This window comes from Notolabrus celidotus, chromosome 19, assembly GCF_009762535.1.
Source record: "Notolabrus celidotus isolate fNotCel1 chromosome 19, fNotCel1.pri, whole genome shotgun sequence".
Taxonomy (NCBI): domain Eukaryota; kingdom Metazoa; phylum Chordata; class Actinopteri; order Labriformes; family Labridae; genus Notolabrus; species Notolabrus celidotus.
Window position 1 is genome coordinate 10,075,350 of NC_048290.1, and position 21,603 is coordinate 10,096,952.

Sequence of the window (21,603 nt, forward strand, 5' to 3'; positions counted from 1 at the left end):
AAGGCATAATTGCATCTTAAAGAACACCTTTGCATAAGGTAGCAGCTGGTGACATGTCTGATTTCTTTGAAGGAGAGCATTAATAGCTTATTTTCCTGAACTGTGGCCTTGTTCATATCTGAACAATAGGACCAAGGCTATAGCAGTGGCCCTTCGTGCCCACCCTAAACCACCGTTGAAAGAAATAATGACGCTTTTCAGATGTGAAAAGGCTGCTTTAAAATATACAACCTCCACACTTTGAGACCTTGAAGAGGTTGCTGTTGAAAAGCAAGGAAGGGGGCGAAATATCTCCTCTTTTCAGTTGCCTTTGCTCATTAAGTTGTTCCAGCAGTTCCTAATAGTACTTTTAGTACTTTTACAAGGCTCTGAGATGACAAATGAGGTTTTACTCAACAAAGGAGATTAAAGGAGAGATTAGATGAATCTCACTGAAAACCTCTAGTGTTTTTATCTTGCAGTTCTTTTTTCTGCCAAAAAAAAAATCAAACGGCTTCAGCAAGCAGAAGATCTACTATGTGCACAAGCAAGACCATGTATTGGATGGTGTATTAATGATTGGAGATAAATGTTGGGATTGCAATTTTATGGGGAGGTTCAGGTTCATTTTCTGTATTATTTTTCTCCATTGATCAGCACTTAAACACAATCAGCAAAACAAGAATGTTACAGCAGGACAGTAAAGTAGGACAGGAAGTGTTGAGAGTTTAACCAAAATATATAGTATATTATTTTTCTATGGTGGTTTCTGTCAAACAGAGCAGCTGTGTTCTGAAGGAAAAATAATAAATGTTGATGAAACCAGTTCAAGTGAGCAGAAATGAAGTTGGAGGTCATAAATCCAAAACAAGGGGCTGAAAGACACTAAAAGGCTCAGTGGAGGGTAGCTGCAGAGACAGGTGATCATTTCCAGTTTCTTTGCATTTTTCAGCAATCTGTCAGAAAGTGGTCATAATGCTTTTAGGTAAAAAATGAAAAAGAAAAAAAAATTATAACAGCTTTAAATGACAGTAAGAGTCCCTTTAGTGCGAGGATCAATGGAAAGTGAAACAAAGAAAAAATGCACAAGTGATGAAACATTTTAAAAAATTAATAAGTTGAATTATAGAACCATTATAATTTTCCCAAAGAACATTAAAAATAAAAGGCTTAGTATGGGAAATGTACATTATCTTCAAAAAGATAAGAGGGCTTTGTATAAGAAATGGTCATTATATTAATGAGATTAGGAAGCTTAGATACAGTTGGAGAGTTTTTAAGCTGATCCACAAGATCGGGATTGAGGCCAACTTGGACACTGCAGGCAGCGGAGTGTTCAATGATTTGCTAATCGTAACCTTTTGTACTTATAGGACATTAACTTTAAAAAAAAGACTACTTTTACACTCAATTAATACACCATAAATCAACTGGTGACGCTTAGTTAAATCAAATCACTGCCCTCTCTTGTCTCATCATCCTGAACCTGGTCAAAATATCACACTGAGAGGTGAAAACAAATGAACTATTTGTTTATAAGAAGTCACCCAGCTTTGGCCTCGGTAGCTTGTGCCTTCTCTCTGGTGTGCATGTGAGTGTGAGTGTGAATGTGTTCGGTGTGGGATTGACAGTTTGATGCCATATTTCCTGTCTTTAATGTTGATGCTGCAGCAGATGGTGGGCTGACAAGCAAGAAATTAGACAGATGTATATCTTACCCTTGGCATCAGGCGGTTGAGGGGGGGAATGCAGAATCATGGAGAGACGAGACAGACAGGGACAGACTACAGGAGAGCTGTGCAGTTAAAAAGTTATATAAATATGTGTGTTTATATAGTATATATATGCTTATATTTATATATTTTTTGCTGATTTTCATCATCCTAGGATATGGTGTTCATATCACTGTGCTGTACAAGAGGTCTGAATTTGATGTACTGAATTTCACTGTCATCCAATCCCCGGGTGGTATATTGGCACTTTAATGTTTCATTGCATTGTTACTGTTGCATTGGCGCAACATTATCATTGTGTATAGTGTTAAAATAAATCAAGTGTAACACATTTAATGAGTGGTAAAAAAACATCATTAGCCACTATAGCAACGCCTCATCATAGCATCACAATGCTCATATTGATATCAAACTATATTACAGACACAGAAGTAAGTGCAGTGTTTCATGTTAACAGTACTGTTGATCAAGTCTCATCTGTTTCCTGTGTCTCTAAAAGCCCTTAATTTTCATACAAAGCGTGAACTCTGTGTTCAGCCATAAGAAGAAAGTGCATTCTAACAGAATAGGATATGAACAGTAACAAGCTTGTAATGGTAACCTTGACTTCTGTGGAACTGAAAACCTATTTTACAGACTTTAGCAGACATAAATAAAAACAGGTATCACATCAATTTACACATGGAATGAGGAATGTAATGACTTTTCTAGAGGCTACTGGATCTTCAAAATCAGACTGGGTTACTTCAACACTGAGAACACCAACTGAATGCACTTTGAAGTTCTTTCATCCGCACAAACTTTTCTCACTCCTGCAATAAAAATGAAACCAATCTTTGGTCGCTCAAAAATCTTATTTTTTATTCCCCCTGTGAGTTTAGAGGTTTATGTCAGCACCACAGACTATATATAAACATGGACAGCACAACAGCTGCACCAAAGTGAAGCCACAACTTTTAAAGCTCCCTTCCGGTGATTGGTATGCAGTAGATTTCATAAAGCCCGCCTCCTCCATGTAAACAGATAGAACATGGGTCAAACTAGAAAATCAAATAATTTACCTCAAACATGCTCTATGTTATGAAAGTTTATTCTCATTATGCTAATTTATATGAAAGTGTTTATTTTCAGATACATTTAGTTAAATTAGTTAGTTAGGGATTAGGGATGGGATGTCATGATCAGTGTTGGGCAGTAACGCGTTACTAATAACGCGTTACTGTAACGCCGTTACTTTTGACAGTAACTTATACTCTAACGCATTACTTTTTAAAATAAATAAACTCAGTTACCGTTACAACATCGTGCGTTTGTCCGTTACTTTAAATTAATTCATTGTTGGCTAGCTGCAGTGTACTTCTTCCTGTTTACAGTGGCAATGCATTGTGGGATTGCTGGGTGCCATGCCAACCGCTGTAAAACAAAAGAAGAAGACGCGTGTGGGCGTGTTTCCGTTTAATAACATGTGCGGCAGTCATGGAGAGTAAAGGCGAAAGCAAGACGAGTTTCTCAAAGTGGAAATACGCTCATTATTTCATATTTTCATACTTAAGCTGTGAAGGAACATTTTTAAGGGCTAAACACAACAGCTTTTATGATGCTGAAGCCACTTTATTTTTTTATCTTTGATTCTGAATAATATATTCAGACTGTTTTGTTTTATTTATTTCAGAAATCCTTGTGATATTGTCAGTTGTTGCTGGTCTGACTTAAATAAAGTAGCATTTAAAAATTACTTTGAGGTTGAGTCAGGTCTGTGTTTGCATTGATCATAATGCTGAGCAAAGTTTAGCGATGTGCATGCAAATGAATAGAAACTATAAAGATGATCAATAGTGTATTATGTTCCATACAGCACTGAAATGAAGCTGGTAGTGCATAAATAGGAGCATTAAAGAATGTTCTTATTATAAAGTAACTAAAAAGTTACTTTTAACAGTAATTCATTACTTTTTGGTGCAAGTAATTAACAGAGTAATTTAGTTACTTTTTGAATAAAGTAACTAGTAACTGTAACTAGTAACTATTTTTCAGTAACTTGCACAACACTGGTCATGATTGACAGCTCTGTTGACAAATGCTGGATGAGCAGAGTAGAGAAAGAAATAATGAAGAAGAAATAATGAACACCAATACAAGAGTCGCTAAAGTTTCCATAACCATAAGTGTCTTCAAATCAACACAGGAATCTATTTGACTGGTGTGACGTCAATCCTGCAGCTGCAGGCTGGCTTCACCTCTTACAATGGGAAGAGTTGGAGGCACCCATTCCATATTAATATACAGTTGATGGTCTGTACCCAGACCCCAAATACATATGCTCCTGGCACTGGAAACCCTTTCTCGGCAGCTATGTATTGCATTTGAATATTAAAACAGTTGATAACAGGTGAAAGACGTCCCTCTGTATTTTTATTCTAACTACAGCACATTTTCCAAGCATGTGTGCTTCTTCATTCCCCTCCAGCGACACAACAGTTTTTTGAAATCCACCTCATGGCCTTGCATAAAGTGCATGCACAGATTGATTACAGAGCCACACTTGCCTATCACACTCTACCATCTTGATGGCTGCTGACGCTGCCGTTTTTCCCCCTTTTTGTTGTCGCCAAATGAATTACTTCCCTCGAAAGGTTGTGTTGCATGATCCATGGTGACTGAGCAAAGTGAAAATCTGTCCTCTGTCGCCAACGGACATGTTCCCAGGTGGCAAAGCAGACGTACGCAAGAGCTAGCACACGCATACACTTTCAGTGGCTGTGCATAAACATGAGCACAGCTTGCATCAGCCAGTTTAGCATACAGTCATTTTCCTCCAAAAATTATTGGAGGCCCGACTGGAAGCAGACATATGCAGCTTTATGGATTAGAGACTGACCCTTGTAATCTGAACGACTTTAGGAAAGTAGTATGCAGCACTTGTTCGTCTCTCTCTTCCTTTCTCTCCAGCACACAGCACAAGAGCGCTGTGCACCAGATTATGAAAATGGAATATAACGTAATAAAAATACAAGGAGCAATCAAAGGACTGAAGTGGGCCGAGGGGGACTTAGAGGATTTGGATTATTAAGCAGAACACAACAGTGGAATCCCACTGGGCACAGACTATATCACAGCCCACAGTCAGAAACCACGGTTCTGGAACATCCTCTCTAATTGTCATCTGTCATCAAGAAAAGCATCTAACCAAGTAAATAAGAGATGATCCACATGAGATGCTAAGTTCCTCTGTTCCTGTTTTTTTTTATGTTGGCGACCAAACGTAGTATTCCCAAAGCTCCAAAAGTAAAAAAAAAAAAAAAGCAGACTTTTCTCTTGTCTGTCCAAACTTCTTTGTTTTTCAAAGGGCAGAACTCTTCCTGGTGGGATGCACACAGTGTGGCTGTAGAACATCAGGTGTGTGTAGTTGAATATTTGTTTTCTAGATGTGTGTTTGTGTGTTACTGCTTAATTCTTCTTATTTTTCATATTAAAATAAATCTCTTATGGGCTGGTGATTGTCATTTACATGCATTATCAGCTGCTAATACACCACTTAGACCGTTGACCTCTGTTGGCTCTTCTGCTTTTTGGTACATCTATTTTTTATCTAAAGCAACTGGCAGTCCAAAGCAGCCTTCTATCTGTGTAAAATGTATCAAAGAGTCATATGTACATAATAGTAATCATCTAAAGAATGTTAGAAATAAGTCTCGATCCAACTCTGGGTATTGTCTTTTCAGTTTCTGTGAACTTGGAATTGTATTTGAATTGTGCTCAGAAGATTCAGTCCAAGGCAAAAACTCACTTCAGCTATGTCACTGTGAAAAAAAAAAATCCTTAAAATAAGCTTCTATATCAAATGCTGTATGCATTGTTTCTGTTCTGTGTTTCCAGAGGCTTTGAGGCCGCTCACTCCCTGTAAACCTTACAGTTAGAAAAAAATTTGTTGTCACTTTTGGAATTGTAGTGACCTACTTAAGCTGCTCTAATTAGGCACCTGTAGAAAAACTGTATGGTGTATTTATCTTTAAATAGATGCCAGCATTGGCCATGTGCGTTTAGCGCATTGGCTAATCCATTTGTATGGCTGGCCTTTCAAATGCACCTGTCTTTAATAAGGCACCAATTAAAAACCTCATTAAGAGTTCGGAGTTTGAAATTTTTCTTTGAGATTGCTTCCTAAATCCAAAGTTTCAAACATTTAAGAGCAAAACAACAAACATATGCATCCTGTTACTCACGAATGCAAATGTTCCTTGTTAATGATGGCAAAATACTTTGTCCATATCTTATCAAGCACTGTGAAGAAACAGGGATAATTGTAGACCTCTTAGGATACAGTTGTAAGATAAATGTCACATGACTGATTGAGCCTAATCAGAATGATCAAGAATGAGGTCATTTTCAATTAAATGTTTTCAATATCTCCCAATTACGTCCACATCAGTTAATACTGAATCATTTAAATCCCGTCATGAGTAGAAGAGAGTGTTATGTGGGGTATAAAATCAAAGATATACACTAATGTAGCAAATAAAACATGTAAATGTAGTAAACAAAGGAACTACTCTTGTTTTTAATTGAATACCCTGGAGCTATAATGTGTGTTAAAGTCAAAAGGCTTCACATTTCAATAGATTAAATCATTAATAACTGCATTAACATTTCAGGCCTGTCAGAGTGGAGTAGGAAAAACACATGAATTAGATACCACCCTTGGATATGTATTGACTGATTCACTTGTGAAATAACGCCCCTATTCACAGGGTTCATTAAAATTATCACAGCAAACGGAGCTCTCATTATTTCTATAATTCCTCTAACTTGTCATGGGAGCTGCGTGCTCTCACTTGTGTTGTTCCAAACCACACAGAGACGAGTACATTTCTCAGAAAGCAAACCTCACATTATACCGTGTCCCCAAGTCGCTTTTCAACTTGAAAGACCGGAGAGAATAACAAAGTTGGTTTTGAAGCTCACCGAGACAAGGAAAACAAGGTTTGAAGGGAAAAAAAAGGGGCGAGCGGGACGAGGGGAGAACACTGTAAATTTGAACTGTCTTCATTACGTGTCGCCGCTGCTGAGCCTTCCTCATATGCTCATCACCTGCCATTCTCTTAATGACTTGCTATTTCTGGATACATAGAAATGAACAGACAAGCTCCCCAGTAATTCTCCCAGCTTGGTCGTGTAAGATCTCAGAGGACATTTTCTTCTGTGCCTTGTTCATTTCATACTGCTACAGAGTTACTGCATGTCACATTAAACAGACGATGCAGCCAGAAACCAGGAACACGTGTTTTAGCACAGTTCTCTAGTTAATCTGTACATTTTTCTTGTACAAGTATGTACCGCAGTGGTCTTAAAATATCCTTTACAACACTCTAATTACCAGCTGAACTGGCAAAACCAAAAAATCTATTGGGTGGTCAAAATTGGTTGAAGTACCTGATTATGGGGCCAGTTCTTTAGCAACTGCTTTTAGTTGTCAGTTAAAAGGGTGGACATTTCTTTTTTTCTTTATTTCTTCCCTACAAAAAGAAACCAATAGCTATATGTTTGGAATTTAGGATGTCTATAATTCCTCATATTCATATAGACCAAGTAAATGTTAAATAGACTTGTACTTATAAAGCACTTTTCTAGTCTTACTGACCATCAGGGACCAAGGGACCATCAGTATTAGCTATTCTTTTTCATACACGTTTACACAACACTTGGATTGGTGGAGCTGGGATTGAACCCCCAACCTTCTGATTGATAGACGACCGACTCTACCAACTGTGTCAAGGCGCCCCAAAGTGGCAGCCTCCAGTGTTGAAAAATGAAGCCAATGCAGGAAACAAAAAAAACTGCAGTTCCTTGAGTGTCCACTTGAGGCTGGCTGCAAGAGCCAAAGAATCTCCATTAGGTTGTTAAAATGCCATTTTTTAAAGCACAAATAAACATGATTACAGCCTGGTTCAAAATAAGGTTTGGTTAATGTAGCTCATTTGATTATTTGTGTAAGGGTTATATTTTCCGGTAAGCATTATTTTGGGAATACAAAGGCAAATAATTATACACAAGTTAGCATAATCAGAGCACAGCTGACTTGATTGGCAGATGGGTATGTTGTAGATTTTTGCTATGAGGCCCACTCTAGTCTTACCTCCTTCCCTGTGTCTAGAATGACCAAAAGTATGGTCCACAATCATTGGGCTTCATGACACCCACTCAGAAACCAATGGGTAACGTCAAAGAGACTACATCCATGTTTTATTCAGTCTATGAAATAACAGAGTCTCCAACAGTGTTGTTGAAATAAGAATGATGATAATCTGATGCTGTATCTTGACCCAGTATTGACACTTTGGTGACCTATGGCATTTTCGTAACCATTGACTCATGGCCATGGGGCGCTCATGTGCGTAACTCAAGCAACACTGCATATCAATCTGTCATGCTTGCTTGTGGCGAATGCAAATGAGATTCAAACTGCTTCCAACTTAGCTTGTGCAAAAAAATATATCTGGGTCATATTGTATACATGTCATATCCCCCTTACCTGCTTTAAGCCTTACGTGACTGGAAGGTGATATGAGAAAAATGATGGCTATGGTTGCTGCTGTATAATTACAACCTAAAACACTGCAGAATAATGTGGAAATGAACATATATATAAGCCTAGTATAAAGCTGTCCAGAGTGACTGTATAGATAGGTGACCTTGTGAAGGATGTGGTATGCACACTCCCCTGCAGGACTCCATACATACACACTTCATGCATGAATGAATATGCAGCACACACGCCACAAGCTTATTGTTTGCATGCGAGCATGTCTACACATAGTCAATACACACTCACTCATAATACTGTCTTTTTATTCTCTCTGAAAAAACTCCATTAGGTGTCGTATTTTCAATCTTAAATGACCCTACCGCCCCGCTGGAGTCCATGCTCGCAGCAAATCAGGTTTAGCTGTACAAAAGCAAACCACATGTCATTTATTTCTATCAGCAAGGTATGATAATGCTAACAGTGGGAAGGGGACGCTCATCGTATTGACTTTATTTATTCTTCTTAAGAACCCCACTGATTAAATATATGCCAATAGATGAAAAATCATGTCTCAAAAATTGTGATTAATACAGATTTTGGCACAAGATGTAACTGAAATATGGTGTATGAATCTGTTCAAATGCTATACTAAAGAGCTTAAAAAAAAACCCAACATTGCGCCTTGGTTCTAATGTGTGTGTTTCTTTGTATTTTTACCCATAAACCAATCCCAACTTTCATGAACACATGAACTCATACACTTTGTGTTCCTTCCCCAAAAAGAACATGAGGGATCAGACCTGTCTCAATTTGAAATCTCCATGTGCACAAGGGGGGACTTATCAACGCCAAACAGTGCCCTTTATGTAAGACTGCAAATCTGTTTTTGTGGGATTTGCTCAAATTTCATTGCATCCCAGCTGCCAAGGCAAGCACGCACTATGAGCAGAAAAGGGTACCCTAGAATATAAAGTGCACTTATATACAAACGCAGTCTCTTTTTGGGGGGGGGGGGGGGGGGGGGCTACCAGAGGGAAGAAGGTTCAAGCTCTCTACCTGTGTTACAATTTCCAGCAAACCCTACAACATACAGTTTCTGTGTTACTGTGCAGCTCTTTCTTGTATCATCTGTTTTCCCCATGCAGAGTCTGCCTGCTGCTGGTTCACTATAAGCTCAGCCTATGGTAGTGTTGATAATTATGAGGCACTGCCCACAGCCAATTCACCTGGAGTTGCGCCAGTTGTCTTTCAATCAAACCAGCATTTCACTTTTCTAATCAAACCAGCACTTCACTTTTATATGAAATAAGAAACAGCTGTTTTCTTTAAAAACATGATTAAGACTTAATGGAGGAGAAAAGGTGGTAAATAGAACACAATGAATGGGGCTAATTTCCAATCACAGCAGGTCACAAGCAGTGGGTGGTGGTCATGACAAAGCATGATCCTGACAAAGCCTAAGTTAGTATAGCATCGCTCTCTGGGGAAAACACTGTGACACAATAAAATACTTGGATCTTTATGCTGGTCAATTGGTTGCACCAGTCTTTAAGATACAGCCCAATATTTCAATGAAATAAAAATGTATTAGAGTGCGTATTTTACAGGATTTTACCTTAACTAGGTTTATCTTTTAAGTTCTCATAAGATGAAACTTTAAGCTGTTTACAATATGTCATAGTTGTCTTTGAAGCAAGGTTTAACATTATGTTGCAAGATCCATCACAAACACAGCCTCTGAAGGGTGCAGTCCAATGCAGAGGCGGAAAAACAACAAAACTAGCATGACAAACACTCCAGAAGAACCTGCTCCAGTATGCTACATATATGATCCAGAATCCAACCGTATGTAGGAGGAAGCAGCTCCTGTCTGTGGTTGGAGTGAAAGTGGTTTTGCATGTATGCCTATGCAATTCACTCTTGTTGTTAGTTCACCATTGCAGCCAGTTCAATATGCCCTGCAGAAGCTATGTTTACCAAGTAGACGGGCTAAAGAAGCAATGCAGAGGCAATTTGCCTCAACATTTTAAGGGTTGCTAGGCTAGAGCAGGGGTTCCCAAAGTGGGGGTCTGGACTCCCTGGGGGGGGTCACCAGACACTATTTGGGGGTCGCAAGATTTTTCAATCTTTTTTTAAGTAATCCAAAATTTCATATATTGCCATTACTGTAAATATATATTTTTTAAAGTAATTCATTCAGAAATAAAACCTTGCAAATACATGTTTTTCATTAGTTTTCTGCCTTTCTTTAGATGACTCCTAAGGTTAGGGTTAGAGTTAGGGTTAGTTTAAGGTTAATTAACAAAAGCATGAGTGGCAGCGGTTCATTCATAACAGCACAGGAAACACAGCCACATGCGCATGTAGGTGGCTACATTTCTGCAGACCAGCTAAATTAAGTATGAAGCTACATTTAATCACATCGAGGGACAGTAGGGGGTCACAAGTCTTTGGCACCTATATTTTGGGGTTGTGGGTCGAAAAGTTTGGGAACCCCTGGGCTACAGGACGACTTATATAAGTACATATAGGCAAGGGAAAACATGTATCTAATTACGTAGGACCTTCAAGTTGAAACATGCTTTTAAATTACTGTTATTTAATGCATATTTTTAGACTTGTCGGTGTCTACAATTTGCTAAAGTGGAATGGAAAACCTACAATAACAGGTGAAGCTTTTTCATTATTTGATAGCAAATCTTTTTCCATGTAGCACTGGATGTCATGACAGTGTGCCTCATTCTTCATTTTTACATTATATCAAGCTCTTGTGTACTCACACACCCACACACTGAATGTCTGATGTCAGTTTAGTGGATAAGGGTTTAGAGCCCTGGCTTTGGTGTGAAGGCTTGATGGGCTCATTTATGTGTCTGCTGTTTTTCTGAATCAAAAGTACCTTACTTTCTAGGCACCTGTATTTTTGTCTTTACTTTTTGTTACACTTTAATGTGTTATTCATTGCACAGCAGTAGTTATGGTTTAATATTCAATGCACAAGGGAAGCCATAGACAATAAAAAAAAAGCACTAGTTTAGAGGATGTATTTCTAGATATGTGACTCACAGGTAGATAACAAGGCAAAGACTTGTCTTCCACAGGCGCCGACACCACAGCGGGGATATGTCTTGGTTCTGATTAACGCTCACATGAAGCTAAGACCTCTTAAGCAGTGCAAAGGCTCAGGGAGACAGAACAGGGTATCAAGGATGAAAGGTTTGATAAATTCTGCCAGCCTCTATGCACGTAGTCTATCAGTCCACACATTTAGTGGCAAGATATTGGATATAGGCTCCACAAAGGACAAACACACATAGGAGGATCCCTTCCTTGCTGCTTAAAGCATATCTTCATACTTTTGAGTAAAAGAGAATTGTATACTTTTTATCATCATAACAATAAAAAACGAGCTCCACAGAGACAAATTTTATCCTCATAACATTTTTTAATGTGTTTTCAGTATTCCATCGACTGTGGCTTGCACAGCGTGTGAAACCTGTAGGAGTCCAATAACAATCAAACAATTGTTTGCATTTCTCACTGATGGAAAGACGGCTGAGTTTATAATGAGCGAGCTCTGCGTTAGCGCCGGCACAGATGTCTGATGTCATCAATGATTGATGCTTACATGTCCTGCTGGCTGCCCTGATGTTTACGTGCAGTTCTACAGTCTCATTAGTAGTCTTTTTCAGGCACTGTTTGATTAACAGTGCCATTATCAAACTATACACAGCACAGATTTTATTTTGATTTACTGTAGATACACAATTATTAACTTTTTCATCAAGACTCTATCTGGAATTAAATTGCTTGATTAATGTATGTCCTATCACACATGGATGTTACACAATCACATATAGTATACACTACCAGTCAAAAGTTTGGAAACACCTTCTCATTCAACGTTTTTTATTTATTTTAATTATTTCAAACACTATAGATTAATACTGAAGGCATCAAAACTATGATAGAACATATATGGAATTATCTAATTATGAAAAAGAAGTTAAACAAACCAAAATATGTTTTATATTTTAGATTCTTTAAAGTAGCCCCCTTTTGCCTTGATGACACCTTTGCACCCTCTTGGTTTTATCTCAATCTGCTTTATGAGGTAGTTTCCTGGAATAGTTGAATTAACAGGTGTGCCTTGTCAAGAGTGAACTAGTGGAATGAATTGCCTTCTTAATGTGTTTGAGACCATCAGTTGTGTTGTTCAGAGGTAGGGTTAGTAGACAATGGATAGTCCTATTTGACCACTATTATAATCCATATTATGGCAAAACCATAGTATCTGTGTCTTCTGTATTAATCTGCAATGTCGAAAATAATTAAAATAAATAAAAACCACTGAATGAGAAGGTGTGTCCAAACTTTAGACTGGTAGTGTATATCTGACCTAATGGGGAAAAATCCATTTGACATGCTCTGGTTTCATTGACATTATTTGTATTGAATATCGATTGTGTCCTTCTACGCAGATGGAATTTTTGTTATGTTTATCCTGTCCTGCAAAACATCAGGATAGGTCATTAGCTGTTTAGTTGCAACAACATAAATTGCATTGATTATACATGAAAATGTCAATTGTTTGGAGGTCCTTACTACACAGCAGTTTGGAGAGAACTGAACTACTGTTATGCCATCCCCAATGTAGGACATTACTCTAACTACAAATGGTTTTGGTCATAAAGGAAGATTAAAGCACCTGTAAGTAGTTTTTAGATAGTTATGAAACAAACTGAAATTCATTCTGATTCCTCTGCATGACCTTCAAAAGCAAACCAGACCATCAAAAAAAAAAAAGGGTGGTTACTTCTATAAAGTTATTGTTAAGGCTTGTATTTATGCTGTCAATCCGTAGGTGTCAGATCAGGGCGATTGCCAGAACAGCCTTTGTATATTTTTTCAACAAAAAGAGTCACAATGATTCATACATTTGAGTTTTAACAAAATAAGTATGACATTTTCAAACAACTCACTTCACATTTACTGGACAAGGAAGGCAAACATTTGAGGTACTGCTTTGTCCATACGAATCAACAAAACTCCACAAAGAAAACACATAATGTTGCAATCAGTGGGAAGCCTAGATGGAGTTGTTTCGTGGGGAACATGTCACGTTAATTTGCAGAACTGAATTCTCTGCTCACTTGTAAAATATGTTTGACCTAAGTGATTAATTTCAAGTCTGGAATTGTAAACTTTGACATGCATTAGATACATACATTTTCAATTTTAAATTGACACTGATTATTGCAAATTATGAACAAATGACCAGATCAGATGTTTTGGTGAATGTAAGACTTTTGAGCAAAATTTGTAAAAACTCAACTGATTGGAAATTCCTCTGGTATTTAATTGTCTTTTTCACGTTATTTTTGTCTCTCTTGATATAAAACTACATTTTATCCTGTCTGGTTTTTCTTTTTAAAGGAATATTTTTTAGGCATTTTTTACTTTAATGGACAGGACAGCTGAAGAGAGAGAGGACATGTGGGGAGCAGAGAGTGGGGAAGGACATGCAGTAAAATCGAGGCTGGAATCAAACCTGCGGTGTAGAACATGATCAGCAGCTCCTGGTTCAACCTGCCCCTGGAGCTGCTGATCATGTTCTACACCTCCATCATCCAGTCTGTTCTGTGTACCTCCATCACTGTCTGGTTTGGATCTGCAACCAAACTAGACAAACACAGACTGCAACGGACTATAAGGACTGCAGAAAAAATCATCGGTGTCGAACTGCCCCTCATCCAGGACTTGTACCGGTCACGGGCCAGGAAACGGGCAGGTAGCATCACCGCTGACCCCTCACACCCTGGACACAAATTCTTCAAACTCCTCCCCTCCGGCAGGCGCTACAGATCACTGTGCGCCAAAACAACCCGCCATAAGAACAGTTTTGCCCCCCAGGCTGTCACTCTGATGAACACTAAACCATAACAGTGTCATACCTGTCAGATAAATACTCTCTGTAAATATACATGTAGATATACAATGCAACAATTCTCCAAGCAGAATTCCATATTTCTATTTTTTGTGTTATTTAACTACTATTTTTTTAATGAAAAAACTACCTCTGCTACTCACCACTGCACTTTATCATATTATTTTAGCTGTACATATTAGTCATGCCTATTTGTTGTTTCTTTAGTATTTATAGCTGATGTTATTATTATTATTTTATTTTATTTGTAGGTCTAATTCTTATCCCTTGTAAAAAGAGAGCACAGTTTACCAAAGTCAAATTCCTTGTGTGTTCAAGCATACCTGGCCAATAAAGCTGATTCTGATTCTGACCTCTGCAACGAGGGCTACAGCCTCTGTTTATGGGGCACACGCTTAGACTGCTAGGCCAACAATGCCCCTCCTGTCTAGTTTTTCTAAATCAAAATATCATTCCCAATACTGCTATTAGTACCACTAACAACCCATTACATATAGGCTACTGTACAGTGTAACACAGGAACTCTAGTAGACTTCCTGCTGTCAATCAATCAATAATAAACCCCAAGAGACAATGAAGAGCGTATTAGAGGTATTTTTCTTCCTTTAAAATGACCATAAGACTTCAATAAAAAAGCACAATGGAATTATTGTTGACTACAACGAAGACAAAAATATGTAATTCTATCAAACTCTGAATTAAATTGTGTTCCAGGTTCAGTCACTAAGCAGGAAATTGGGTTTTGTTTGGAAACAACAATCTATTGCTAGACTTCAGTCGTTATTTTTTCCACAGGTTTTTTTCAGATTTACACATCTTGAGGTAACATATCCTCTGAGGATGATATCACATTTGGTTGTTTTTTTTTTGTTTTGGGTCTGAGATAACTCCTATCCATCACAGGAAACACTTCTGTGATATCAGGCAGAGATCCAAGCAAAAGTTGGCAGCCAGCCATTTGAGACATTTTGTTGAAGAGATCGGGCTTCCACCAGCTTGTCCCTGACATCTGCACAATACGCAGCCAGATCCAAATTAGAGAACTTTTCCTCCTGGAAATAGTCAGTCTTTTTCAAAACTACTTTCAAAGGGGCTTTTTGTTTCCTTTTACGGCAAAGAGGTACTTCACAGGTTGGATCATCAAGACTTGCACCATGGCAACACAACACAAGAGAGGAACATGGTGTTAAAAGCTAATTACTGAGTAATTTAAAACTGAGTGTATACAATTTTGACTTTGTATTATCCTAAGCCAATATGTGAGAGGTTTTAAAATGATGCTGTGTGGGTGTTTTAAGTATTGCATTAGTCAGAAGTCATAATTAAATTATCCAGTATGCCAAAACACAAATAGTATAGACGTAGCTCTTCACTGATGTTCCTGGACTTTAAAATGCTCCATGTATCTATTAGTCATAAAAAATGTAAACATTTTAAAGAAACCATTCTTTGAATTTGAAAGAATAACCTTGAACTTTTAATCTTCTCACACACTTCTTCAGAAAAACTTTTGTAATTGTGCAAAAAAAAAGAAAATAAAAAAAGGGGAAAAATCATGTTCTGATATTTGCTTGTGTAAGAGTGTTTTAAGGCTAAGGTAGCTCTACTTTTACTTTGAGTGTATGAGAGGAGCTTTCATGTGGAGTTAACTTTGGTGCCCCCTATTGACAAAGCTATAAGTGTTATCAAAGTGGCAACCTCTGGTGTCAAAAAAACAAAGCCAATTTGGATGTGCGAAAAATTACAGTTCCTTGAGTGTTAACTTGAGGCTGGCTCCAAAAGCCAGGGAATCCCAATTAAAGCTGAATGCTTATTTTGGTAGCACAAATCAAACATGTAAACAGCCTGGAACAAATTTGGAATTGGTCTAAAAGGCTAATTTCGTTATCCCTAAACACTATACGTACAGGGATTTTAATTTAAACTTGTCCATTTTATATTGAGACTGAGAGCTATGCAGAGATCTGAAAAATGAAAGTTGTGGGAATAGGATGTAGCTGTTTGCAAAGAGACCTGGCGCCTTCCTCAGCTCTACCTGTTGGTCAGAGGGCGTCTGCCATTGTTTGGCTTCAAAAGCCCTCTTCAGGAACAAATGGGCTACATCACTGAGACCACATCCATGTTATACAGTCTGTAGTGTTATCTCTATGATTAACTTGTCCTGTTCATGTGTGTATAGTGTTATCCGTAATGTACCACTCACTGTGAATCTTGGCTTTGAAAATATCAATAAAGACTCATTGAGACTCATGCAGGGTTTTGTTGGAGTGCAGCCTGGTAGCAGTTGTAACAAACAGAAGAAAAATGACTACAGAAACAGTCAATCGTTCAGCTGGTGGTCTGATTTTCTTTTGTAGCTCTTAAAGAGACTTAAGTATTACATTGATTCTGTTTTATAACCAACTGGAAACATATCACAATAAATTAAAGTGAAAGATGCAGCTGCTTTTTCCAACCCTATGATCTTTACTATCTGAATTCTAATGTCTGCCTCAGAGAGATAATTATGACTTCTGGAAAAAATGTCCTTTATTGAAGAAAACACACATTTTTCAGTGTATTTATTGTCAGGAAGAATAAACATTGGGTAATTAAGAGTGTTTTTTCCTTGCATTACTAGTTTGACATGGTGTCATCTGCATACATTTGCTTAATCGTGTCTGGTGTACAGATGTACAGTACACATAATTATTACTATTATGATGATTACTACAGTGCATGAATTCAAAGTGAAGATTATACATTAAAATGCTCATACTGAGGATAACTTTAAAATATACTAAATATGTAAATGAAAGTTAATGCGTATGAGTTCATTTAGTTTATGCAAAATACTGCGAATGCACAAGTCTGAGTGGGAACAAATGATGAGCCATCTGATGAAAGAGATCATCATTTATAAATAATGTAATGATGAATCCCTCGCAGGCCAAAGTTTAAATTGCCTCCCCATAATAATGTTATTGGACCAAAGTAAACCTGACTTTGAATCTGCTTACTTGCAGACAGGAAATGTCTCAAACATTTCTGCAGTATTGACACATGTTTTTCATCCTGATTGTAAGTTTGCACTCCAAAGCAGGTCTCCTAGCCGTGCTAAATCAATATTGGAGGAGCAAAGCCCTTGTTCTCTCTGTTTATAGATCCGTGCCTTCTTCTGGACTTTGCTTCCTCTGCACATTCTGATCACAGTCTGTCTGCTGGCAACGTGACCAGAGAACTACAATTTATGCTGCTCTTATTTATAGTCCAGAGACACCGGGATGCAAGTTCAGCCTTACACGATTTTTGCTCTGATTTTTTTCAAAGTATTTAGGAATTTAAAAATCAAATAAAATTGGACATATATCATCTAATTTCCATTTCATCAACATTTTATTTGATTCCATGAAGTCAAACTTAACATCTTATTGCCATTTGAGGACATATGATCAATATAAGCATGAATTCAAGGCCTGTAATTTGAGGGATCTAGTATTCTTGAATTATGAAATGTAATCTAACATTTATGTTACATATGTTCTGCACATTACTGCATGTTTTGTCTCTCTTGATATCTCACATAGTCAAACTAGCCTCAGGAAATAAATCTCTCTTCTCTGCAGATCAAAACAGAAACTTGTACTTTTGCATAAGACGCTGTACTTTTGCAGATTTCGTTATAGAGGTCAAGAGACCGTCCCCTCCAGAGAAAAGATGCCCCGGACTCTTCTTCTCCCACCTTATTAGAGAAAATGTCTGCTGCTTTTAAATGAGATGAGGAGCGTTAATGTGATTGGCTATCCCTGAAGCCTTCTCCAACTCTTTTTTTTTTCTTTGATAATATATCTCGAAATGATGTCATTATCCTGGCTTCGCCTGTTATCCTTTTTTTCACATTACTCGTGTGCCTCCAGTCACCAGACAAAAAAATGAGAAAGATTGTTTGATTAGAAATTCAGACTGAGGTTAATTTGTGTTTCATTGCTTTTCTGTAGATATGAGAGTTTGGTTTCTTTGAAAAAGAGAAGAAAACATCACTTTTTCTTTTTTTTTTCTTACATTTTATCTCAATAAGATTCATAGAAAAGTCTGATGCAGAGTCACAGATCTTGTCTTATTTATCACAACTGTATTCTTAAATTGAGGAATAGCATGTTCCCATAAGTTTGAAGCTCATACCAGTTTTTTCGTTATTAGTGCAGGAAAAAATGCCTCCAATGCCCATATAAGGGCATACGATTGCAAGGTTGTGGTTGCACCCGAGGTTACGCAGGATTAAAAAGGGAAGCAGTAAGACAATTGGAATTCACAAATTAAAATCAAAACTGATTGTGCACAGGACTTTAAGTAAAAAACAAATACTTTAGTACTTCTGCAATGGTGGCAGTGCTGCTTGAAGCACTGGATGGATAATAACTAGGCAGTATAATAATAACACAGAAAGTATACAAAAATGTTGTATATAGAAAAACTACAATGATACGTTGGGCTCCATTGGCCTCAGGGTCTGCCTCATGCACCAAATAGAGGCTATAGTCCTTGTCGGAGCAGTTGCAGGTTTGACTCCTGGCCTTGACAATTTGCTGCATGTCTTACCCCACACTCTGTTCCCTACATTTCCTGTCTCTCTTCAGCTGTCCTATCCATTAAAGGTGAAAATGCTGAAAAAATATAGCAAAAAATAAATAAAAGGAATGCAACGCTAGAATCAGAAAAGGGTGCACACCAGATGAATTGTAATAATAAACTTGATGTCAAATCTAAGGGTAAAATGTGCTTGAGATAAAAAAAGATGTTGACCATATCTCAGCTTGTTTTTAAAAAAATAATAATAATGAAGTAAAAGTTAATTTATTGTGAAAGCTGTCGCTGTATGACCAGTCAATGTGACACATTTTTCACAAGAAGTTTATTTCTTTAGTCTTTATATTGTTATGGTGCTGATTTTTGTTATTTGCCCTAACCCTCTCTCTCTCTGCCTGCAGGTTGCATGGGTAGGGGCGGGGCCGGTCTCCTCAGGAGCAAGGCTCATCAGGCACACCTGTACCTGATTTTCTCATCAGCACTGGCTTCTTAAGCTGCCACCAAACACTCCTCCAGTGCCAGATTATTTCCTCTAGCCGCATGCTCCATGTCCCATTGTAGCCTTGCTCCTGAGGAGATTCAAGCCATGTTTTCTGTGAACTTATCTCGAGTGTTTTCCAGAGGATTGATTCCTAGTTTTTTGTTTGTGAGTTTTTTGATAGAACCTTTTCCCCCTTTTTGGGTGATTTTGTGTTACTCCTAGTTTTGTACTTTTTCTCAGTTGTTTTTACCCGCAAGGCGCTTTAGTTGAACCTTGGTTTTTTGCTTAATAAATTATTTTTTCTCTGTACTCTGCATTTGGGTCCTGGTCCTTTGCTCAAGCCGTAACATATATATTGTTTTACACTGGCTTCTACATATTAACTTAATATTCATGCTTCATGCTTGTAGGTCTAAATACAGACCACATATAGCTGATTCTGATTGTGAAATTTTGAGATATTCTTATCTAAATGCTTAGTTTCGATTCATAAGTCAACATTTTTTCAGATTTAACATTAACATTCCATGATTGATGTTAAAATTGATAAAATTTCAATCATTGAAATCATGATTGTTTTTCAGACTATAAAGGGGCTAAATGAAGAAAAAAAATATCCAATCATTTTCACTGATTTAAAAATTCACAAGAGTGCTCTTAAGTGTTCTTAGCTTAGAACAAATCTCAGATAAAAAAAGTCTTAACAACCGTGTAAGTAAGTTTAAGAACAAATTTCTTCTCAAGAACAGTCGGTGAATGACACCCATTGTACCAAAAGTACAAATCCAACTCTATACCGTTCCCACGTTCCTACTGTAATTACACCATATTATGTGTGTGCTCAGCCATGTTTGTTTCACCTGATAGAGCAAACCTGTTAGCTGCTATTTTATCCTCTTAAAGGTGCAGGCATTCACTGCAAGTCTCAAACAAGTCATTAGTGATTCTCAGAGGAATGAAAACCTGATCATTCAAAGACAAGCGATCTAGCACGTCGACATCCCCATTAACCAGCTCACAAACTCACTCAATCACTAATCCAATCCTCGCCATTTTCCACATTTAGACTGAGCCTCGCCGCTCCACATATGCCACAGATCCATCAGCCTTGATCAGCAGAGCAGACATGAAGTCCAGTCAGCTTTGCAGCAACTTTAATGTGCATTTGTGTATGTGTGTGTGGACGCTCTCCACACCTCCTGCCTCCCTTTCCTGAGAAACTGACTCAGCAGCCTCTGTCAGGTCTGCTTAATTTTGTCACGCTTGACTTCCTGCTACCTAGAGTCTCATCTGCCAGAGCCCCTTAATCCACTTGTCACTCACCACAACAAAAAGCGAGGGGAAGGTGCTCCTTGAATGGAGACAGAGAGGTGCAGCATTGGTGGGTGTTTGGAGAAAGTTGGACTGGAGGGGTTTTGTGCAGGTGTGCAGGCACAGGTGCATGGCAGCAGCAGCTACGGGAGTTTTAGACTAATGGAAAAGTTCCAAACTGTTTTAGGACTGTACTGAGAAGAGGGTGAAAAATAAAACCTTCTACAGAAATAAAATGTAAAATCCAAACTGTCAGGGAACTTTTTGTATATGTATTAAACAATGCAAAAGTTGGTTATGGATCCCTGCAGTCTCATTTGCCTCCAGAATGCCTTCACTCTTTCTGCATTGCAAACTCAAAGTTCAGTCAGTCAGACCACCCACAATAACCAAACAGTTTGATGTGCATTGACGTTTATCTGCTTATTTTGCAAAAGCCTGGTGCATTATTAAAATATGCTAGCCACAGAGGGGTTCTCTATTTGCACTTGTGTTTAATAATGTGTCTTTTTGAATAAATAGAAGTCATGAAAATACTTGCTGTTACCGTCGGACGGCTGGATTCAGCGGGATGAATTATGAATGGTTAAACACTATTTATCTCTGACTCTGATGAGACTGCTGGCATTTGATATTCACTTTCAAGCTGTAACTCAATGCTGCTGAATGCTGAACAGTGTATGAGTTTGAGAATCTTGTCTCTGCAAGAAAGACAAGAGCATTATTTATATGTGCAGTTAGGATGACCACTTGCTTGAATGTCAACATTTTAATTTAATTTGACTAAGGGCCTGATTCACTAATGGATAATGCTAATCAATATGCACCTGCTTAACCTGGGCAATGAGTCAGAAAGGGTTAAATAATCATTAAACTGCACTATAGAACATATAGCATTTGTTATGTCTTGTGTTTGCACATTCAAATAAATAATCATGTACTAATTTGGGGCAAAATGCACCCCTTTTTTTACGCCGTTACCAAAATATGTCTAATCCGGTGTTTATAAGGGATGTCATGTTCAATCTTTCCATTCACTAGGACTACAATCCTTCCAGTGGAT

The 21,603-nt window shown here is 37.9% G+C and overlaps 1 protein-coding gene across 1 annotated transcript in view; it reads right to left on the bottom strand.

Annotated features, from left to right (window-relative positions):
- brinp1 (bone morphogenetic protein/retinoic acid inducible neural-specific 1) overlaps window positions 1–21,603 on the bottom strand; it is a 184,775-nt gene that overhangs the window by 43,904 nt on the left and 119,268 nt on the right. The gene's annotated exons all lie outside the window — the stretch shown is intronic.